We start from the raw sequence: 8570 nt of genomic DNA, 5'->3' as shown, positions 1-8570 counted from the left end.
GTGGTCTCAATTGACTACTGATTGAGTGTTAATCTCATGGAAGATATTACGCAAGAGTTACATAGTGTTTTGTTTTGGGGTAGGTTGTTGTTTTATAGCTTTTTTATTGCGAATAGCCATCACTTTATGGCCGATAGATTCATTGTGATTCAACTGAATAGGTCTGTCAATACGATCATCGTTTTTCTCTTGCCACAGAAACCCCACAGATGACTCATTCTGACTTCATTAGAATTAATCACGGTCGGTGGCATGCAGCTCACGGAGTATGTAACAAAAAAAATGGCAAACAGCAAAACTGTGACTTTAGCATTGCGCCAGCTGTTTGGTATCTTCCACGCCATCGCTTTCCGTTATGTTGCCGTCACGAACCGCTGTGATTACGAGATAACATCGGGGCTTCATTCAGGTCATTTCACTTTCCACCGTGTGTTTCTCCCACGGGAGGGGGTGGGCACTTTTGAGATTGTGGGAAGAAGCCGTGTGCATCCGACAGGGTGAATAAACGTTGTTCGTTGTACAATTTGAATGAACTTGGGAAGCGGCGTTTCGAAGAAGATGGGAAATCATGCTGTGTCGCGTGAATGGGGCAGTTTTAGCTTTTGGAGAGGAAGTTTTCCCATTGCTCGCTGATGGTGTGACAGTGTGCTGTAACCGATTTCTGTCCAAACCATTCATATTTTTTTGCTGTTGAAATTGCAAACTCAATTGAACCGAAATTGATTCCCATGACAAAAGTTTCAATACATCTGATTTCGATTAGATTGGGTTTTGTTACTTAATTTAGACTTCAGTTGCATGTTTCAAGCTGTAGCAGACAACTACCAAGTGAGTTAAGACAGCTGTGTTTTCTTCTGGATTTGGTACAGTAATGCTTCTGAATCCGGACGCTTTTTTATCCGGACACTTTTTCATTACATTCAATATCATGCCAAAGCCATGACATTTTTTGCATGTTGAATTAATGTGACTGATAGTTACTATTGTGTCAATTTAGTTTAGTGTCAAACATAGTACCTAGCTGTTAACAAAAATGTAAAAAATCAAAAATCAATGTGAATTTCACAAACCCATGTCCGGAATAAAAAGCACATTCAGAAAATGATTTTAAATCCGGACGGTCAAAAGGTGACGATTAAATTTATTCATTGAAGGAGGTGCATAAGAATATGTGAGAAGCCTTAGTATGGAGTATGGAGTGAGGATCAAAGATTTTCGATCCGGGAAACTGCAAAACTCTTCGATATACAGGAAGGGGTTGATTATATGACCCGTTCGTATGTACGTGGGCAACTTTGTATCTTTGTCTGTAGCGTTGTTCCACATTAATAGAAATTTAACCCCCTTTCTGTTGACCGATTGCTCTGAAATTTGGAGCACACCTTTATCTCTGCAATTATTATAAAACTGCGTATTTCATGATCTTGAAAAACCAAAAAGGTGGCCACTATAAAATGGCGGATTTCATATTTTCTCCAAACCCAATCAATATGGGTATTAAACGAAAGGGCTTTACTAGTAGAACACAGTTATTTATGAAAAATTCGAATCCAAAATGGCCGCTGGCATAAAATGGCGCCATATTTTTTTTGACGTAGAACAGGTAGGGTGCCAAATCAGAAAACAGGTCACGTTTTTATGAAATAAAGTTAACGTAAATAACTATTTTCACTGTTAACGAATTCTCATGATTTGCATACCAATCGAATCGGAAATTCACTAAGATTTGTTTTATGTGCTATATATTACAATTCGCTAATCTCTAAACAGTTGAAATTCATGAAAACTGGAAGAATTACCTTTTTTCCCATACATTTGCTCTGCCGATTTGTGTGCAAACCCTACCCGTATTTCGAATGCATATAACTCGAACATTTCTCAACAGGTCGGAAAGATGTTTGCATCAAGTGATAGGAAATATTTGTGCGCGTCTATCACAATTAATAAAATGTTATTTTTTCATGAGATGAACAATTGAATGACTGTAAAATGTCAAGCGTTTTTCTGAACGCCCTAACTGCCAAGTTTTGATTGGCCCGATTTACGGTTTCCCCAACACAGACTTCAAAATCGATGTACCTGTGGAAATCCGTTTTGCAAATATACATGCAAGTTGGGGGTATTTTTTCCCACCGTGCTGTGTTTCCCTAACATGGACTTCAAAATTTATGTGCCTGGGGGAATCCGCTTTGAAAATTCATGCAAGTCGGGGGTAATTTTTGGTGTTGAGTACTTTGTACTGAGAAGCCTGGGAAAATCGTCATTTTAGATACTAGAGGTGAATGAACTTTCGCTGTTCTAGAACTACATAAACATGAGATGTGCAATAATTTCAGAGGGAAATGTAAAATGCATAATCGTTTGACAATTTTTACGTTCAAATATTTTGGTAGTCCTAGGCATCATATCAAACGTAAAAGGACGTTCATCAAATTTATTTGTAACGAAGAACATTATCTATTACAAAAATTTCGATGCATTCTAAAATAATATTCGAAGTAGTAAGCAAGTGGATTCCATAATATGATTTCGTAGTTCTACGTCGAAAATATGCGGTCGTGTCCTAGATGTCCCTTACCTTTTTTTTCCAAACTTTATCAATATGGGTATCAAATGAAAGGCCTCGACTAGTAGAATACAATTATTGACGAAAAATGTAAATCCAAGATGGCGGCCGCTACAAAATGGTGGATTACATATTTTCTCAGAACTCCATCAATATGGGTATGGAACGAAAGGAATTGACTAGTAAAACACAGTTATTTATGAAAAATGCTAATCCAAAATGGGCCACGTCAGATTTCCATTATCTACAGTTAGTTGTTTCATTACATGCCCCTCGATTTTATTTTAGTCTCATCAATGCACAAGATTAATGAAGAAAGGGGTGTGATAACTACTAACTGCTACTTGCCTAATTATTGTCTAGCTTTTAGTACATCATCTGTATTATTATTATGTTTAATCATAATGAAACCGTTGAACTTAAAAAGTGTTTTTTACTTATTTTATTTTTTAGTTTTTAGTACATTATCTGTATCATTTCATTACAATAAAACCATTCAACAATTTCTTTAAAAATTTGGATTTGCGTTTTGCATAAAGAACCGTGTTCTACTAGTCAATCTCTTTCGTGTTATAAGTTCTACAATAATTAACAAATAATTCCTCTCAAAGAATTGCAAAGAAAACACGTGCAAAGGTGTCCGGATTTAAAATCACGACACGATAAAAGAAATTTTAAATTTTGAACAAATATAACATGATTTTGTGGAATTCTGTTATTCATAACTTAGATGAATACTTTCTAATTCTATAGGAACGCTAATTTTGCATGCTATGATATGTCAATAGTTTTTAGTAGTTGAAGTTATATTCGTAAGCGCATAAGCGTCCGGGTTTCGATGCATTACTATATTGCAGCTCCACCATCTTCAATTAAATGTTTAATCTCCTGCGCCAGCCTAATATTAAAAGTGATTTTTTTCGTTAGGCTGGAGCGGAAGTTTTTTGTTGTGTTATGTGTATCAGTGGATACACATGTAGGGGAGATGGCGGTAAGACGGACATGTTTAGGAAAACTCCAATTGTATCTTTGGAAACTCGTGTTTTCCAAAAATTAAAAGGGGTTTCTTACGGTTCAATATACTGGTTAGTTAACGCAACACCAGCCAGCTCAACATACGACACTCGAGATAAACAAAATACGAGTCATCACAATATCGACCAGCGGTCGATAAACATAAACATTCCCAGACAGCCCGGATAAACATAAACACATCAGACCACCCGGATCGTTCCCGCTAAATATGCTGAATTAAGATAAGATAAAATTATTTTAAACCATCTCAAGTGAATATAAAAGACAGGGATAACAATTGTAAAGTCAGTCTAAAGTTATATTTCAAACAGTAAAATAAAAGACGGAGCTTCACTCCGAAAGAAAAAATATTTTTTTAAATTAAGTGAGTCCGAAATTTCTTAACTGGCGCCCGAACAGGGACCAGCGCGAGTGTAGTGAGTGATAGTAAGATTCGCCACGGAAGAGTGACGTGAACAAAAACTATCCGAAAAAATCCGAAACTCCGACCGCCATTGAGCAGCCGTGTGGAAAGGCTCCACAAGTAGCAATTAGGGAACCAGCCGCTACACCGGAAAGAATTTGGACACCGCCTGGTCTCGACCCGAGGAAGATACCGACCGTCAGAGGTTCCGGTTACGAAAATCAAAGACGAGGACTTTCACCGAAAGAGGTTTCGAAAACTCGCACTTCCACTGGAAGAAGTCGGAAGTTAGAATGCTAGGAATATTCATGTAAGTACACCAAAGGAAAATAAGAATATCACAAAGTGAGAAATAAAATAAAAAAGTGATTTTTACATAATCAAGTGAATTAAAACAAATAATTTTCTATAATTTTAATCAAAGTGAATAATAATTACAACAAAATATATGACAAATAAATAATAACAAATAATTGATTTCAGGAAAAATCAAGGTAATTAACAAAATATATTTTGATAAAAATAAATAATAAATAATTGATTTCAGAGGAAGGAAAGGTAATTTTTGAAAATTATATACATCTGAAATAATAAATTTATATAATAAATATTATATAATACAATATAATACTAAATAATTCTTTTTCAGGTAAGGTTAAATTTTTAACATCATATAAATCTTTTTGAACAATATTCAACAAATTTTTCTGTGAAACAATTATTTCTGATACTAAATACAATATTAAACCATTTCTTTCAGGATAAAATAAACATTTATTACATTTTTTCTATTTTATAAAATTCTTTAAAACTGGATAATTTATTAAAAGCATTTGATCAATTAACAATAAACAACATGGAACAAAACGCTGTCGATCAAATTCTCAACAGGCTTGCCGCTTTAGAAGCCGCTGCCTCCCCAAAAATTCATCCTGATTATAGTGATCCCCCATTGTATTTTACAAAACCAGATGGCTCAGGAGTTAATCCTGAATCATTTGAAAAAATTCCGGATCTCGTAAAAGATTTACCAATTTTCACCGGAGAGCCTAGCGAATTAAACAGCTGGCTCAACGATGTTGATAGTTTGGTTAAACTATACCAAACAAACGAAAGAAATTCCGTTGAACAGCAGAACAAATTTCACATGGTCTGCAAAACTATCAGACGCAAAATTAGAGGTGAAGCCAATGATGCTTTGGTAGCTTCAAATATTGGTATAAATTGGCCTTCAATTAAAAAAACTCTTATTACCTACTATGGTGAAAAGAGAGATTTAGAGACACTAGATTATCAATTAATGAGTGTCCAACAACGTGGAAAATCGCTCGAAATTTATTATGACGAAGTAAATAGACTTCTTTCACTAATTGCTAATCAAATTAATACTGATGAAAGATTTGTACACCCCGAAGCTTCACGAGCATTGATTGAAACATATAATAAAAAAGCCATAGATGCTTTCATAAGAGGATTGGACGGAGACATTTATAAATTTATCAGAAACTACGAACCAACATCATTAGCCGCAGCTTACGGCTACTGCATTTCTTTTCAAAACATTGAATGTAGGAAAATGTTAACAAGACCAAAACTTCCAGAACTCCCATCAGCACCAAGAAATCTAATTCCAATACCACCTAGAATTCCGCCAAGAATTATCCCACAACCAATCCAAAGAAAACCTTTTCCATACAGGCCACCACCACAATTTGCATATAATAATCAAAGACCACCACCATTTGGATATAACAATCAGAGATTTAATCAAGCATTCCCACAAAATTCCTTCCAAAAACCACCATTACCTCCCAGGAATCCTTTCCAACAACCACCACCAGAACCAATGGAAGTAGATCAATCTATTAGAAGCAGAATGATAAATTATGGAAACAGGCCACAGAATTCCAATCAGAACAGACCCCCCAAACGCCAACGAATGTTTAATATTTCCACAAATAACCCACAAGAATCTCAAATTAAAGAAGAACAAGAGGAACCCATAGAAGAACACATTGAAGAATCAGAAGAGAACTATTATAAACAAATACAACAAGATCCATACTTTGAAAGATACATGAAGCAATTAACTACTCAAGACGACAATGAAGAAAACGAAGAATTTGAAAACGCAGAATTAAATTTTTTAGGATGAAATCTTCGTTACCGTACTTTCTATATTATGGTAGCGAAAAAAAAGCATTAAAAGTTTTAGTAGATACATGTTCCAATAAAAATTTCATACATCCCAGATTCACAAAAATATCACACAATGTAGCAAAACCCTTTTCAGTTTCTTCAATAGGAGGGAACATAACCATCAGCAAATACTCTCAAGGAAAATTCTTTAAACCATACTCCGACAAAATAATAAAATTTTACCACATGCATGAATTAAAAACATTTGGCGCAATTGTAGGTCATGATACTCTGAAAGAACTTAAAGCAATCATCGATGTCTCTGGAGAAAAAATTATTATGCCGAACAATAATATTATTCCACTTTTACAAATTATTCACATCAGGAACGAACATCTAAACACCGAAGAAAAACATAAACTTGCAGCAATATTAACCTCATTTCAGGATCTTTTTCAGCCACCAGACCAAAAATTACCATTTACCACCAGAGTAGAAGCAAAAATAAGAACGACTGATGATAATCCTGTATATTGTAAATCATATCCTTATCCCCAAACTTTGAAAGCTGAAGTCTCAAAACAAATTAATAAACTTCTTCATGATGGTATAATAAAGCCTTCGCGTTCTCCGTACAACGCACCTGTTTGGATAGTACCAAAAAAACTCGATGCGAGCAATGAAAAAAAATACAGATTAGTAATTGATTACCCTAAACTAAATGCAAAAACTATAAGTGATAGATATCCTATCCCGGATACATCTGCAGTTTTAGCAAACCTTGGAAATAACAAATATTTCACCACACTTGACCTTGCGTCAGGATTTCATCAAGTACCTATGTCAAAATCTGACATAGAAAAAACAGCTTTTTCTATAAACAACGGTAAATACGAATTCGTTCGAATGCCGTTCGGTTTAAAAAATGCACCATCCATCTTCCAAAGAGTAATGGATGATATTCTTCAAGAACACATTGGCAAAATATGTCATGTTTATATTGATGACATTATTATATTCGGAAAAACACTAAATGAACACTTGAATAATTTGAAAACTGTACTGGAAACACTAAGAAAATCAAACTTCAAAATTCAACCAGACAAATCAGAATTCTTGAAAAATGAAGTAGAATTTTTAGGATTTATTGTCTCAGAACACGGCTTAAAACCAAATCCAAAAAAGGTTGAAAGCATTGAAAAATACCCAGAACCAACAAATTTGAAGCATTTCTTGGACTATCTGGTTATTACAGACGTTTTATCAAAGATTATGCAGCAACTGCAAAACCTTTGACAAAATTTCTAAGAGGGGAAGATGGCCATCGCTAAATTCCAAAAAATCAATCAAAAGCATTTTCAATCAAATTAGACACAGAAGCACGAGCTGCTTTCCAAACTCTGAAAAATATTTTATCTTCAAACGACGTCTTAGCGTATCCCGATTTCGAAAAACCCTTTATACTCACCACAGATGCATCAGATAAAGCCTTAGGAGCTGTTCTTTCTCAGCAATTTTCCAACGGAGAAAGACCTATCACCTTCATTTCCAGAACTCTTTCGAGAACAGAAGAAAGCTATGCGACAAACGAGAAGGAGATGCTAGCAGTTGTATGGGCTTTACAAACTCTTAGAAACTTCATATACGGAGCAAAACTAAAAATCTACACTGACCATTTACCACTAACATTTACACTATCACCAAAAAACAACAACGCCAAACTAAAACGTTGGAAATCATTTTTAGAAGAGCATGATTACGAAATGCATTACAAACCTGGAAAATCCAACGTAGTAGCAGACGCGTTATCACGCATTCAAATTAACTCACTAACCCCAACCATTCATTCAGGAGAAAACGATGACCTTCATACATTCCATCTACAGAAGCACCAATCAATGTTTTTCGGAATCAATTAATTTTTCAAATCGGACAAACTTCATCGCATGAACACAACGTTCCTTTTGAAAAATTCAGTCGACACATATTTGTCAAACCAAATTTCACTCCACAATTCTTAAAAGATACACTTAAACAATATTTAAATCCAGGAGTTGTAAATGGAATTTTAACAAATGAAAACATAATGGGTCAAATACAAGAAATATACAAAGAACAATTTAATTCTAAAATTGTCAAAGCTAGGTTTTCACAAACACAAGTAACAGATTTGAATAATGAAGAACAACAATTAGAAGGAATTAAAAACATACACAATTTTGCTCATAGAAATGCTAAAGAAAATTCTCAACAAATCATAAAAAAATACTTCTTTCCAGGAATGCACAAATTAATACAAAGAGTTGTAAGAAATTGCGAAATATGTAAAACAGAAAAATATGAAAGAAACCCACAACAATTCATACCTGTAAAAACACCAATACCAAACTATCCTGGAGAAATTATTCACATTGACATATTTATATA

The 8570-nt window shown here is 34.5% G+C and overlaps 1 protein-coding gene across 5 annotated transcripts in view; it reads right to left on the bottom strand.

The window, feature by feature from the left end:
• The window catches only part of LOC129763551 (RYamide receptor-like), a 453048-nt gene that overhangs the window by 124721 nt on the left and 319757 nt on the right, over window positions 1-8570 (bottom strand). The gene's annotated exons all lie outside the window — the stretch shown is intronic.

Source organism: Toxorhynchites rutilus, chromosome 1 (genome assembly GCF_029784135.1).
Source record: "Toxorhynchites rutilus septentrionalis strain SRP chromosome 1, ASM2978413v1, whole genome shotgun sequence".
NCBI classification, from domain to species: Eukaryota; Metazoa; Arthropoda; class Insecta; order Diptera; family Culicidae; genus Toxorhynchites; species Toxorhynchites rutilus.
The sequence above is the reverse complement of the archived record's forward strand: the minus strand, read 5'-3'. Positions and strand labels throughout refer to the sequence as shown.